Below are 15257 nucleotides of genomic sequence, written 5' to 3'. Positions count from 1 at the left end.
CAGATTATCAAGATAACATTAATTAAATTTGCTCATAATTTATATTTGTTCATCATTTAAGCATTTAGCATTAGAATATTACAATATTGGTTTAGCAATTACATATTAGATAAAAATGAATACAAAGGTGCAGAATAGGGGGTCTTCCATGACTTTTAAAGGATTTTGTTGGAAAGGTACAGAATATACTTCAAAAATAGTTATTGTTATCCTTTCATTTTCAACATTACCATTTTATTTAAATAACACAGTTAATTTAAACTAGTCACATCAATCATGACCTTAAATACCTACCCTAATACTGTGAAGGCCAGTAAATTGTTCCAGGCACAGGAGACCCCAAGTGAAGGACACCTGCTGCAGTCCTGGGGCCAGTTCCCTGAGCAGGCAGGAGGCTGCAGCTGTCCCCTGGCCCCATGAATGGGTGCAGCCCTTTGGCAAGCTGATGCAAACCTTCTTCAGTCCCTCCTGACCCTGAAGAAAACCAGTTGGATCAAATATCTAGGGCATTCCTACTTTTACAAACATTTGCAGAGATATAGAGAGAAGATTGAAATCCATTTTATGGTTGGAGCAATGAATTTCACGACCCTCAAAAACTGTTCCCAGAATAAAGACAGAAAGCAAGTGAAGACTGTGACTAGAAACACACACTTGTGAAGGATGATTTTGAATATGTTGATGTAAAAGGAAATGAAACTTTAAACAACCAGAGGTATCTAGGGGGAAAAAAAAGGCGGGGGGGTGGTGGTGGTGGTGGGTGGGGGGGACAAGGAATGAGACAGAGGAGGAGCCAGCCAGGAAGGTGAGGGAGTGTCTGGGAGGGAGCAGCCTCAGTCTGCTCGGGCCCCCTGCAGGGTTTCCATCTCTCAGCCTGGAGATTCAGCCTCGGGATGGGAAGATACTGAAGAGAATGGAAATTATAACGAACATACAGAACTCTTTAATAGGAGACTATTAATTTGAAAGAAAAGCCATCGAGTAAATGGGGGGCCATCCGGGAATAGTTTGAGGAGACCCTCCAGGTCCAACGTTCCCGCATACACAGCATCTCCTGTCTGCTTGGATTTCAAGGAACCTCCTCAGGCCCTAGCAAGAGGCTGCCCTGAGCTGGGCACTTGGTGAAGCTGTAGGTCCGTTCGCCGCCGCTCTCCAGGGCCCTTGGACTGGCTGCGGGAGGACCCTGAGCACAGCACTTCAGGACTGAAGGTCGCCCACGAGAGGAGGGTCAGGGTGGCCCCCGGACCCCCAGTTCTCTGCCTCCGCTTCTGCCATCGGTGGCAAGATCAGCGGCGCCTCGTCGCAGACGAAGAAGTAGGGCCGGAGGACACCCGATGACACCTGGCTGAAGCTGTAGATATAGGACCCGTCCGTGACGTTGTAGAAGGACACCTCGCCCGCCTCGTAGTCCAGGAAGACCCCGATGCGGCGCGGCCGCTCTAGCTGCAGCAGGGGCGCGGACGGGGAGGCCAGCACCATGTACTCGCAGCCGCGCAGCAGCCACAGGGCCCAGACGCCGTTCTCCGGGGACGGCGTGGCTTCCCCCTTTCTTTGCACCGAGTCCTGGCAGACGCCCAGGCCCCACTCGGCCCACGCTCCCACCACCACCTCCCAGTAGTGTCTCCCTGATGAGAAGCTCTGCAAGCCCAGGATGCAGGGCCAGGTGTCGAATAGCTCGGGGTTGCGGGGCACATCCCTCCACAGCTCCCCGTCCTGCACACTGCGCAGGTCGGCCGTCAGCAGGAGGCTGGGGTGCGCCGTGGAGGGGTGGAGGGGTCCAGCTTCACGTCCACTGCAGAGAGTGATGGGACACGTGAATGCACGGGAAGGACTAGACGCCCCGGGGGTGAGCGTCCGCAACGCCCTCTCTCAGACTGCCCCAAGAAACAGGCCTTTCTCCAGGGTCTGAGTACGTCTTTGATCTGCTGGGGCGCCCAGGGCGGCCTTAACCAGGCCATTAGGACAGCAGCGCTGTCAGCTTGCTGGGAAGCCAAACGCCCAGTCGAAGGCAACTTTGCATTTGCACCCAGAGCTCTTGGGTGCACTTAGGATCATCTGCGCTTGGCATGAAATTTATAAACTGCTTCGGGATTGTTTTTCTTAAAAAGTATAGGATAATTTCATTAATATGAAATCCACTACTTTCAAAGTGGTGTGACTGTGGTGGGGGTATTGTAAGCTAGATGCCCTGACTCCACGCCCTGGTGTTATTACCTTCATGATTATGTGACATTCTAGGACAACAGAGGCTATCTGGGAGGGTCTGACCTAATCCCACGAGCCCTTTAAAACTAGAAAGTCCTCTAGCTATCAGGATGGTGGCAGAAGAGAGTCTTAGACTTGGCTCTGATACAGCGTTGCCAGGGTGGAAGGTGGGGAGGGTCACATGAGGGGAAGGTGAGAGCACTCTGGAGCAGAGTGGCCCCAAATAATGGCTTGCAGGAAAACAAGGACCTTGGCGTTGCAGCTGCAGGGAACTCCAGCTGGAAAGTCCTTCCCCAGACTCCTCAGAGAGGCTCAGTCCAGCCAACCCCTTGGTTTTGGCCTTCGGAGACCCTAACCCAAGCAAGGGAGCTAGCTTCTCCCACCTGCAAGTCTGATCTTTGGACCTGTGAGCTTACTAGTGGATGTGGTCTAAAGTGGCTGTTTGTAGTGATTGGTTCCGCAAGAGGAGGACCATCTAACATGTACTGTGGAGTCCCAGCAAGACTGATGCAGGATTGACTCACATACATAGTAGGCAAACACATCTACATCAAAACCAGAGTACTTCCTTATAAGTACTCAAAGGTAGTAAATTCATTAATAGACCTTAAGGTCATGGCAAAAACAGTTACTACTCGTACTAGTCTAATTCATCTTCAAGATAGTTGTGAACTTCTATGGATACCTAAACCTAACTGGCCACATCATTAGGCTCTGTGTGTTCATTACCTATGTTAAATCAGGAAGCCACCTTCTTCTTCTTCTTTTTTTTTTGGTACCAGGGATTGAACTCAGGGACACCCGACTACTGAGCCACATCCCCAGTCCTATTTTGTATTTTATTTAGAGACAGGGTCTCACTGAGTTGCTTAGCACCTCGCTTTTGCTGAGGCTGGCTTTGAACTCATGATCCTCTTGCCTCAGCCTCCCTAGCCGCTGGGATTACAGGCATGTACCATCAAACCCGGCTAGGAAGCCACCTCTAATGTGGCTATTACCACCCCACAATATTGATGAGGAGATTCAAAGACTGTACCTGGTTTCCCAACTCCAGAGGAAGCAAATACCAGCCTGGAATGTGGCTCCTGTGGGACTGCCGGGCTCATTTAACATGTCACCTCTTTGCACAATGCTCAGCTCCATTGTTAGCCAAAGAAATCTGTGAACGAGCTTTGACTAGTTCTCCCTGTTCCTTTCTCCTAAACCTAGCTATCAAGGATAATGGGACCATCGCGCACAACAAACTGTCCTGCCCACCTGCCCAGTGGCCACCAGGGTGGTGAAGGGATGCTCCTGTGTCAGTCGGCACCATGAGGACCTGACTGTCCTGGAGAGACTCCTACTCTTTTCCAGACTCACCAGCGCCCATGCTTCCCTCCTTCTTGATCTCCCCTCTCCTCCGTCACTGCCCCAGGACAAGCTGCAGTGCCAAGTTGGGGACTTCTTTTCCGGCTCACGCCCTATGGTTATAGGTTGGCTCACTCAACTCTCCAGTCAACTCTAGTCCTCTGCTACTGATTGCAGAGCGCGTTGCCAGCCTGGCCTCTCCCCTGAAGGTCCTTATTGTGAACTCATATGCCTCCCTGGCCAGTTTTGGATGCTCAATACCTGCCACAGCACCAACCTGCCCCCAAACCAGCCAGTCGCCCTTCTTGGGCCTTGCCTGCAGCATGGCCATCAGCACAACCAGCTGTTTTGTGTGGCAGTTCTCGGGGTCCAAGACCCTGGGTCCTCCTCACTCTCCTCTCACCACAACACACAGTTCATTCAGGAGCAGATCCCAGCAGCTCCGCTTCCATGGCCGGCCAAGGATGTGGCCATTTGGAACCTTTCATACCAACACTGGGGGTCACCTACACTCATCTGCTACTGATCAGTGACAAAGGACACCAGCTGCTGTCTTGGTGACTTTAATTCATCACAATAAAGCACCCGGATGATGTGCACACAAGGCCAGTCCTACCGTGCTGTCTCCCCAGGAATACCCTGTGCTCTCCCACTGAGTGCCGCTCACAGAAGCAGCCCACCTCTCCAGCCCTGCTGCCTTGTCCTCCTTGCCCTCCCCCTGGGCTGCCCTCACCATCCTGTCCTCACGTCCCAGTACACCTGCCACACTTCCTGCTGCCCGATGCTCTGCTCCTCTCCCTGTTGCGCAGCTTTTTCTTTCTATTATTATGATTATTAACATGCATCAATTGTAGAAATTAGTGGACGTCACTGTTTCCCCTCATCTAGTTCAAACTTGGAGCCTCTGGCCACCCTCATCACAGTCTACAGAAGCCCGTGTCCTCTCCTCATAGCCGTGTGCCTGGGTAACTGAAGTCAGTATTTGCACCGTGAATCACGGGTCATAGCACATTTGATTTGCTTTTGTTCTTCAATGATTCACTCCACTGGTAGAAAGGGCAGCATAAACCAGGCAGCATGGGCTGGATTCATTCACTAACTATTTCATTCGGTAAAAAGGAAAAGCGTAGGAGGTGACAGAGTCTGGGGGTGTGCTGCAAAGGCCCTCATCAAGTCACATGGCTAGTGTATGTTCACCTGTCCACCAAACGGGGGGGGGGGTCACTGGGTGCTACAACTGAGGTAGGTTTTCTCATTACAGGACAAGACTGTCCCTGGGAAGCCACAGTTTGTATTATGTGGTGCAAAGTAGATTTTAAAAGGAAATAGTAAAAATATTGAATCGTCACCATTTTACAGAACAACATGAAAGCCATTTCATGCAGACCCTCTGGGTGTCCCTGACTGGCATCCGCTTGGATTGTGCACAAATGTCCCCTCCCCCTTCCTGCAGGCAGGTGCACTGTTCCACCCCTTCACAGCCAGACTCACCCCAACACTGAAATCCTCAGGAAGGCCAAGGGCAGTGCTTGAGTCATGGTGAGAGAGTGCAGTGTATTTTTGGTCTACAGGTCCTGACACACCAGTTCCCAAAAGTCCTGAGACAAGGGACTCTTTTGCATGCTAATGAGATGGCTGGTGCTTGTAGGCCTAGATGACCTCAGGATGGGGCTGGTTTCCAGGGAACCCCCTTTGTATTAAAGGGATAGAACCTTCAGTCCAACATCCCCCTGCCTCTGGGAGGAGAGCGGGGCTGAAGCTCCAGGAGTCAGCAGTGGCCAGTGGTGTCACTGGTCATGCCTGCTAAATGAAGCCTCCATAAACCCAAAGGCGAAGCTTGACAGTGGCTGCACACAAGGAGATCCTGCAAGGAGCACCCAGAGAGGGTGTGTTGCCCCTCCCCATACCACCCTGTTGGTTTCCTCCACCCGGCTTCTGGTCCACATCCTCTGCAACACCCTGTACAATAACTGACCAGGTGTGAGTAGGGTCTGAGTTCTGGGAGCTGCTCTAGCAAACAAACCATGCTCATAGAGCGGGTCCCGGGAAAGCTGCTTTGCAGTTGGCTGGTCAGAGGCACAAGCCACAGCCTGCTTGTTCCTTGCTCCTGAAGCAGGGCACAGCTTTGCGGGACCAGGCCCTCAACCTGTGGGATTCGATGATGCCTGCAGGTGGACAGTGTCAGAATTGAGTGAGTGGGAGCCAGCGGGGCAACCCTGGAGAACTGATCGACTCCTCGAGGGAGACACCCACATGTTCTGCTGGGCAGGGCTGACGCACTGTACCCGGGAAGGAGCTGGAGGTCTGCCAGGCTGGGCCCCAGGTGAGAGGCCACGACACCCTGTGAGCTCCCTCGCATATGAGAGCACACTCACACAGTGAGTTTCAGAGACCTGAGGCTCTGCTGTGGCTGCTCTGCTGTGGCCACATGTCGCGACCCCTTGCCCGCAAGGAAGACGCAACTCAGGAATCTTCTTTCAGCAGTTTATTCAGGCCCTTGATATTTCTTCTTCTTCCCCTCGGATTCCCCTCCCAGCCTTAATAAAGCATCTCAAGCCCCAATGCGAAGCTGCCACGTGGAGCTTTCTCATAGGGTGGTGAAAAACCATGTGCCAACTCTCCCAAATAAGGAGTTGTTTGTCACAGACCACAGCGGAGCCAGCGCCATCTTGTAATGGCGACCATAGTCTGCAGAAACGGCAGAAGCGGCTCACCACAGCCACAGGCCAGGGCAGTAAGGGCAGCAGTAAGCCCCACACTCTCAGCATCAGTTCCCAGGCTCCAGGGCTCCACCCACCTTGGAATCTCCTCAACATTTCCCGCAGGCCAGGGATGCGACACGTGGTCTTCAGTTCCATGGGGATGGTCTCTGGTTCCAGCCGCATCACAGCCTTACTTCTGAGAAGAACAGAGAACCCGGAAATGTCAGCATGGCCACACCAGCCCTCTCCGCCTCCCCCGCTCCCTCACTGGAGCGGAAAGTACACTTACCGGCTCAGGGCTCCTTGCACACCCTGGAAGTAAGAGACACAAGCAGGTGTAAGTGCTTCCCACAGTTGACTGGGGACACACCATGAAAATGTCTTTAGAATGTACTGGAAATAATTAACAAGCAACATAAGACTGCAGGTGACAGTGAATCTCTGTTAATTAAAGGCAAAAAAGGCTATAATTGAATTCTCACATGACTCTAAAATTTAAAAATCAGGAATATAATTAGAACAGAGTCAGACTACACAAAGTTTATATTAATTCCCATGAAACCTATCCATCAACTGTGGATTGGCAACTGATAGCTCTAGTTATTGGGCTATTTTAACAGTTACATTCTGCATTTTATACAGATAGAATTAGGGTAAAAATCCTACATGTTTTTGGAATTTACTCGAGGAACAGAGATAAGTACGGCATAGATCCTGGGACTGGACATATTGCTCATGGTCGAGGGCTTGCCTGACTTGAACAGGGCCCTGTGTCTGTCCCAGTACTCCAGAAAAAGTCATCCTCAAATTCGAATTCTCTGAACCAACAGACAAAGCTACTAACTGTCTAAGGAGATAAGAAAGGAAGTCATTACTATCCAGCAACAGTGTATCTCAAAGCGGGTAACAAAAAGGTCACCTCCAACACTTGTCTTCTTCCCTAAAAGTGGTCAACGGTCGGACAAATTTCAACAAGGCATGAATGCAGGGAAACCATTTGCCTTGTCCTTTATGGACATGATCGGCCTGGGTCTTGGCCAGTGGGGTAAAATGAAGATCATTGGTATCAGAGAAAAAAGAGAGAGGACACAGACAAAAATTATGTAAGACTATATTCTTACTATGATTTGTACTATAAACCATTTTAACATTTATATGGTGCAAAGAAATACTCATTTTAAATGAGATGTTATCTGAGATAATGCAGTGAATATTATTTTTGAAAATGCCAACGTTCATGTGCTTACTTGCCACCTATACTTGAAAAATTAATTTCTTTCTGGCTCTCTGTTTACTCATTAGGAAATGAGCACAGCCATGACATTGGTAATGGGAATGAAGATAGAATGGACAGATTGAATAAAGTGCTTGGTAGATAAAAGCGTTTCAAGCAGTTACTTAGTGATTCCCCATCAGATCCACAATATTGACAACTGTGTTTGCAAATGTCACAAGACAGCGACTGGGTTTATGTGCCTGGAACTTGCAGTGTCCAGAGGCGAGTCAGTTGGGACACTGTGGGCCAGCCACTCAGTGGGGATCTGCACTCTCTTTTAGGTTAGAATCCTTGCCTGTCACTGGGGCAAGGTACAGAGAAAAGTACCAGGTGAATGAATTTCTGTTGTAGGCGGCCCTGTGAACAACACCTGTGGGGCAGAACAGCTGTGTCTGTGACCCCAGACCCTGGGGAGGCTGGGGCAGGAGGGGGCGGTTCAAGGCCAGCCTGGGCCTCTGAGTGAGTGTCTCCAATTAAAACTTTAAAAAGGCTGCTCTGAAGTCCCAACAGATTGAGAAATCTGCACGGGAGTCCATACACTCCCACCATGCCTGGAGTCCATACACTCCCACCATACACTCCCCTTAGGACTTAACACCGGAATTTCAAGCTGGACTAGGTGAAGCACTGCTCATACTTCTGGCTATTTTCCATGAAATGGGCTGCCAGAGGCTTTGGGGGTTGAACATTCATGAAAATCAGCAATATCATCTTTGATAAAAGGACGGTTTCTCAGCCAGAATGGTGCACCTTATCCTTGCCCCAGCTGTTCACGATTCCATAAATAATTAATTTTAACTCATCACATATTGAAGTTTTTGTCTTTTGCATGAGCTAAATGGTCCTCTGGGTTCCTCCTGACTCAGGGCCCAGTATTCGGTCGTAAGATGCCTTCTAAGGAAGTACTGCTGAGCTCTGTCCTAGAGAGCTGGGTACCTTCGTGTCCTATGCCAAGGCTTGTCCCCATCCCCTCAGCCTCTGTGGGCCTGGCCTCCTGAGGCCACCTCACCTCCAGCAGCCCCAGGGCTGGGCGCTGGCACCTCTCCTCCAGCTCCTCTGCCAGCTCCTTGAGGGCCTTGCTGTGCTGGGCCAGCTGGTCCTTACTGTCCCGCAGTCTCTGCAGGGTGGCTCTCTCCTCCTCCTCCAGCCTCCGCAGCTGCAGCTGCTCTTCAAGGGCCAGAAAGCCGCGGTGCTTCTCAAACTCCAACCTGAAGCGCTGCCGCTGCATCTCCACCTTCTCCTGGAGCAACAGGAGACCCCATCAGGCTGGGGCAAGGTGTGTGGGATGGGCAGCCAGAGAAGGGACGTCCAGCATCAACCCCCACCCCTGAACCCACCCCCCCCCCTCGCTCTGCACCTCTGGGGAGGACCTCAGAAACCAGAGGCCGGGAACAGGAGAGGTGGCCGGTGGGGTTTTCAAGCTTAGAGTCTGGGAAGACTGTGGCCATGGGCCCCCTTGTGCTGCAGGGCTGGAGGCAAGGCCTTTGACACGCGGGTTTCAATATCACGAGTCAAATGCAGCAGAAAGAGAAGCGTGGGGATCATCTGGGCACCTCCGAGAGCCTGTGTGGCCCCACAGCAGAGGGCTGGCTCTGCTGCTGGATGGGTGGCCAGGAAGAGCAGAAGGCCTGGGCTGTGAGGGACAATGTGACAGGAGAACACACAGATGTTCTCTTGTCCCAGGAGAAGCAAGAAACCAGCACAAGGCCGTGTCCTCTGCAGAGCCCAGAAGAGCTAACTGCCACGCAGGCCACTCACTCCAGGCTATTACACCAGCCCCTACCCAAATCTCCCACCACGGCTCTTGTTGTTGCTTTCCTGGTGCTGAGGACAGAGCCCCTGGCTTCACTCTGGCTGGGCAAGCGCTCTGCCCCTGAGGCACACCTGGCCCTCACACGTCGGTGTCTGACTGAACCTAAGGATCACACTGTGCACAGGGGATCGCATCTAAATGTTATTCTCTTGAAATTAGTAGCTAGAAACCCAGCTTTAAACTGAGCATGAGCGGCAAATCATCCTCCCAAAGCATCTGCACCTTGGGTTGTCTGTTTTGTTTTTAAACCTGATAATTTCTTGGTTTAATTGAAAGACATAAATTATCATCAAAATTATTATAAAAGACATATATATATATATATATATATATATATATATATATATATATATATATATATATAATTTGTAATCCAAATAATAGTTCTCCCCAAATGACTGGAGGTACTTTGGATCGCCCCTCTCGGGGAGGTGCCGCCTACTGCTGCCATCCACCGCAGAGGCTGAGTGCTGTTGAGCGACAGCCTACGGGGGGACAGTGCCTACTCCTCCTGACAAGGAGCTGATGGCCCACTGGCCACAGCGCCAAGGTCTCCCACTTCCTTCTTCCCATTTTGCATTCCTACCTCCTTTACTGTTTTCTAAATCACTGATTCATACACTCTTGGCCTTCTCCTCAGGGACACTGACTCTGCATTCCACATTCTGGTTCCCGAGAGGCATAGAAATGCACACTGTCTCCCAGGGTAGGCTGCTGGAGAGAGGGCTGAGCACTGACACAGGGAGGGGAGTCCAGGGGTGCACCAGGGATGACGGGGTGGAGAGGCCGCGGCAGCCCAGCTTCCTTCACGTCACCCTCTTGAGTGCCACAATTTCCTCTGGATGTGAAGAAAGAAGAAGTGCTGCTGCAGAACTTAGAGCTCCTTTCCATCAAGCCTGTGCCTGATGGTTCTGGCTCATGTGAACATGAGCGACCAAGAAGTTCAGACATGTCTACTCGCCTCTGAACGAGATATCTTAGCATCACTTCTATGTTATGACATGCATTGGAGGTTTTAAAATGCGGGAATTCAGATCTTGCACTTGGGTTCCTGATTTCATAAATCTGTGGTCAGGCCAATATTTTAAAAAATTAAATATTATTACCTTTAAATAATAAAGATTGTGAATCAGTGCTTAACTTTACCTATAATAGACATAGCAATAGGAGAAGATAAGACTTATTTCATAAGAAAAATATAGCAAAAATGGTCCTTGTGAGCCAGGTACAGTGGTGCACTGTAATTCCAGTGACTCACTGAAGCTGGAGGATCACAAGTTTGAGGCCACCTTCTACAGCTTAGTGGGACCTGTTTCAAAATAAAAAGTAAAAAGGGCTGTGGATGTAGCTCAATTGCCTAGCACCTTGGTTTCAATGCCCAGCACAATAATAAATAAATAAATAAAGAAAGAAAGAAAGGTCCTTATGAAAATATCTGTATGAAGATAGTGTATCAAACTAAATTTTTGAGGAAGAAAATAATATAAAGAATGATTTTAGCATGGTGATTTGGAGGAGAAAGAAGAGGAATATTCTATAAAATATATCTGATCATGTTATATACTGTACTGTGTACCTAAAAAACCCATCCAACATGACACTATATGTGGTTCACAGCCTTGGCACTGTGGCAGGTTTGACCTACAATTCACTGTTGAGGGGTGCAGTTGCTGCTCTGGGCACTGTAGGGGGCCAAGCAACATTCCAGCCTCTGCCATGAAAGGCAGCAGCAAGCATGGTGACTCAAAGCCTCTCCAGCTGTGGAACTGGAGAGGAGGGCATGTGGTCCAGGTTCACAGCCACTGTGTGTAAATGAAATGTAGGAGAAAAGCAAGGGGGGAGGGGCTGCTGAGGTGCAGAAAGAGGGGACCGTGGATGGATGACCCAAGGAGGCTGAAGGCTCCAGTCCCTCCCTGCATAGATGGCCCCTGGGAACTACACCACATCTGTCACCAGGCCTGTGGCATTCACTGTTTAACTGTCCGACAAATACAGTTTGACACTACAGTAGCAGGTGGTGGCACCCACCCCAGCAGTGAGTTTCACAGTAAGATCAAGAGAGTAAAGCTATTTATAATCTGGATAGGGTCTTGCCGACAGAGGTAAAAACAAAAATGAACAATATCACTTGGGGTCTGGGACAATTCAGGATGGCCATGAGATGTTTCTATGGAGCGCCTAAGTAAATGGCAAGCTCGCTGGAGAATGGATGCTGCAGTCTGGCTGGGCACAAAATAACCGAGCCGCCACACAGCCTTGTAGGTTCAAACAGCAACCTTTATTCCCGAACTCTCACCAGCACTCTACACACACTTCCAGGGAACACACTGCCTCCACCGGGCTCTGTGTGCCAATTCTCTCAGAACTCAAAAGGAACTCCAAAGTAGTGGGCTCCCTAACTAGAGGCAGCAGGATCCGCCCTAATCCTGGAGCCGCCCTATTCCCAGCAGGATCCGCCCTAATCCCCCCACCCCAGCAGCCCTAATCCCAGAGCAGGGTCACCTTTCAACCATTCCATCTGGCAAAAATGCCAGGCGTCATTCTGACTAAACTGTGGCTCTCAACAAATGGAGACTCAGGAAGAGGGTGGTGCCTGCAGCTCCCCAGGCCCAAGGCCTCTTACCTTCCACAGCACAGTCCTCCTCCCCACATTGGCTTCCTGCATCATCGCCTCCTCCATCTCCTTCCTCACCAGCTCCAGCGCCATCTGCAGCTTCACCTGTGTGGAGCAGACTGTGAGGACCTGCAGGATCAACTGGAAAACTCCCTAGAATGCAGGTGGACACCTTCACTGGTAACTCAGTTAATACCAGATGCAAAAATTCATCTAAAATCGTACTCCTTGTACCATTACTATTGTAAAACTACAATGACTAAAATGTAAAAATGAGTGGCAAAACATTTTACATCAACACGATAGGAAACTTAATGACAAGAAATAGAATTACAATGTCAAATAAGTACATTTTATAACGGTGCCAATTTTGAAAAAAAAATGCTTATAATGAATATGTAAAAAATAGATGGAGAGAAATGAAGACATTATTAGGTGAAATGTCATCTATTGGTGCTAGGTTAAAGAGTGATACAATTTCTTATTAATTACAATGAGAAAAGTGTGTTTGTTATTAGTACTATAAGTCATGGTGTTTCACCAAAAATAAATCTTGTTGGTTAAAATATGTTAAATGAAGTCAGGTGCGGTGGTGCATGCCCATAATCTCAGCAAATTAGAGGGTAAGGCAGGAGGATCTCAAGTTCAAGGTCAGCCTTAGCAATTTAACACTGCCCTAAGCAACTTTGTGAGACCCTATCTCAAAATAAAAAAATAAAAAGTCTGAGGATGTGGCTCAGTGGTAAAGCCCCAGGGTTCAATCCTTGGTATCATTAAATAAATTAATAAATAAAATAAAAATAAAATAAAATACTTTAGGTGAAAACCACAATATTCTGTACATCTCAAAAGGAGTAAAATAAGTGTAAAAAAGCCTATCAAACAATCAAACAAACAAAAACCCAGAAATTACATCTCTTCAATGATAAGACCCTTCCAAGAGGCATATACATGCCTTTCTTTTTAAAACAGGAAGCTCCCATAAAAACACATACAGAAATATGTTTTTAGTAGAAAATAATACAAATTCTACCTCTAAACTTATTCAATAAATCTTACATATATATCATTCACTTTAAAATATTATAATACTCTATATAAAGTACACATAAAGTAACATTAGAATTCATGGTGGCATCAGAATAAAAAGAGGCATATGTTTGGTGTTTGTAAGAAATAGAGCCATTCTCACTTGTAGACAGAGGAAAGCTCCCTGGAACCAAAGACACTGAGCAAAAAAGCAAGGAGGTGAAAGAAGAGGCATGTTTGGGGACAAGAGTGACTAGGCTAATTTTGCTGGGGCCCATGTTTGGCTTGGATAAGAGCAGAAGGAAGGGGACTTCAGAACCTAGAAAGTCTGATTGACAGACCAAGGAGTTTGGATGGTACTTATTTTTTATCTAATTGACTACTGAAAACAGAGAACATCTTTAGCGATATCACAGCAGCCATGTTCTGTATGGTACTTTGGGGATTTAGACAGACAGGAGCATACTTGACTTTTCAGGTAGGCTAGAGAGCACCTATACCTGTACTTTGTAGAGGATAATAGAAATCAAGAGGAAAAATCAAGAGAGAAATTTCCAAGATTGTCCAGATGAATGTTGGCTGGTGAATACCCCAGTCCTTAACTTAAAACAAATAAATAGAATAAATAAATGAACGCTTTAAGAAAGCTGGTACTTGGAACTTAATTACAGTGTGATGGAGTGCTTTGGCTAACTGTGCCAGTAGATTAAAAAGACAGCTTTGACCTCTTCTGTGCTAGCAGCTGTTCCAGATTCCGGGACAGGCACGTGTTTAGAGTATGTCCCAGGACCAGAGGGCACCTGTGGGAAGACACCTGGGCAGAGTCCCTCGGAGCGCTCTTGGGGTCAAGCACCTTTGCAACTCTGTCCTACTTCAGGGGACCCAGACAGTCCAGGCCTGAGCAGACGCTATTCCTCACGAAGGTCCGAGCCCGAGGGTGGCCTTGGTGCCCATGTTAAGGGACCTAGACAGACACCAGGCAAACGCTGTGCCCTAGGAATCCCGTCAGTGGAAGAGAGTACGACGGAGGTGCAAGGCTGTCACCGAGACTCACTGCACAGCCCGCTGGCTTGGGATCGGGAAGAAAAAGACCAGCTTGAAAGCAGCCGGTCCCGCGCTGGCTAGCGGGAGCCGAGGCAGGACGACCCGGCGGGCCGGGCGCTCGGTGCCCCGGTGCCTTCCGTCCTACACGAGCGGCCCGCGGCCCCGCTCGGCACCCGGGCTCCCGTGCTCACCTGGTAGCTCCTGGCGGCCTCCCGCAGCGGCGCCGTGCGGTGGCCCTGGTGCTCGGGCGTGGTGTCGCAGAGCCAGCACAGGAGTGCCTGGTCCTCCTCGCAGAAGCGGCTCAGGTCCTCGCCGTGCCGCGCGCACTGGCGCGCCCCCGCGGGCTCCGCGCCCAGCCCGAGCTGCCGCACGCTGTCCACCAGGCTGGCCAGCTGCCGGTTGGGCCGAAAGTTCTCGGGCCTGAAGGGGCCGCGGCACTGAGGACAGGCGTACACGTCGCCCTGCGCGCTCTCCGACTTCTCGCAGAATTCCGAGATGCACCGGAGGCAGAAGCTGTGGCCGCAGTCCACGCTGATGGGGTCCTGCAGGAAATCCAGGCACACGGAGCACCGGGCCTCCTCCCGGAGCCGCTCCCCGGGCGCCCCGGAGGCCATGGTGCTGGCCTCGCCTGGCCGCGTGGCTGCCGCTGCCCCGCGGCGCCGGTTATCTCCTCTGTCGCTTGGCACCAAGAGAAGGGCTCATGGCCAGGACGGGTTATCGCTGGCTGGGGTTCAAGAGTCTTAATTAACCACTTCTGCTGATGATTTACAACGCAGACACCCTCAACCACAGGAGTAAAAATTGACATTCAAGTAATCCTTATCTCCTTGGAAGCTGAGCTCTTCTTTCTCTCTTCCTCACTCTTCCTTCCACGGAATATTTTTATTTGAGTGCTTTGATGTAATGCAACATTTAAGTCATCTGAAAGGGAAGCATCATGGAGATTTGACTACTTATCTCAAAAGTTTAAAAGTCCAAAGTTTAACAAGATTTTACAAAGTAACCTGAAGTGCATCGATGAAGGGAATTAGCTGATTGTAGCCCGGTTCTGTGGTCTTCACGATATTCCAGGTGAACTCGACACAGAGGCACATACTTGCCTAAGGGTGAGCCCAGCTGAGCCTTTCTCCCTGGAGTCTGGGCGTGCACCTTCGCAGTGGAGCAGCTACTAATGTTTCCAGGGTCAGGAGATTTGAAGAATAACTGAGCTCCTTCCTCTCCTTATTG

At 49.7% G+C, this 15257-nt stretch overlaps 1 pseudogene; it reads right to left on the bottom strand.

The window, feature by feature from the left end:
* Positions 1 to 786: 786 nt before the first annotated feature.
* Positions 787 to 15257, bottom strand: LOC124093805 (E3 ubiquitin-protein ligase TRIM58-like; annotated as a pseudogene).

The sequence above is a fragment of the Marmota monax genome, unplaced genomic scaffold, assembly GCF_021218885.2.
Source record: "Marmota monax isolate L192 unplaced genomic scaffold, Marmota_monax_Labrador192_F-V1.1 WCK01_AAM20220418_F8-fsc00376, whole genome shotgun sequence".
In the NCBI taxonomy this organism is placed as follows: domain Eukaryota; kingdom Metazoa; phylum Chordata; class Mammalia; order Rodentia; family Sciuridae; genus Marmota; species Marmota monax.
This window is presented reverse-complemented; position numbering and strand designations above follow the sequence as displayed.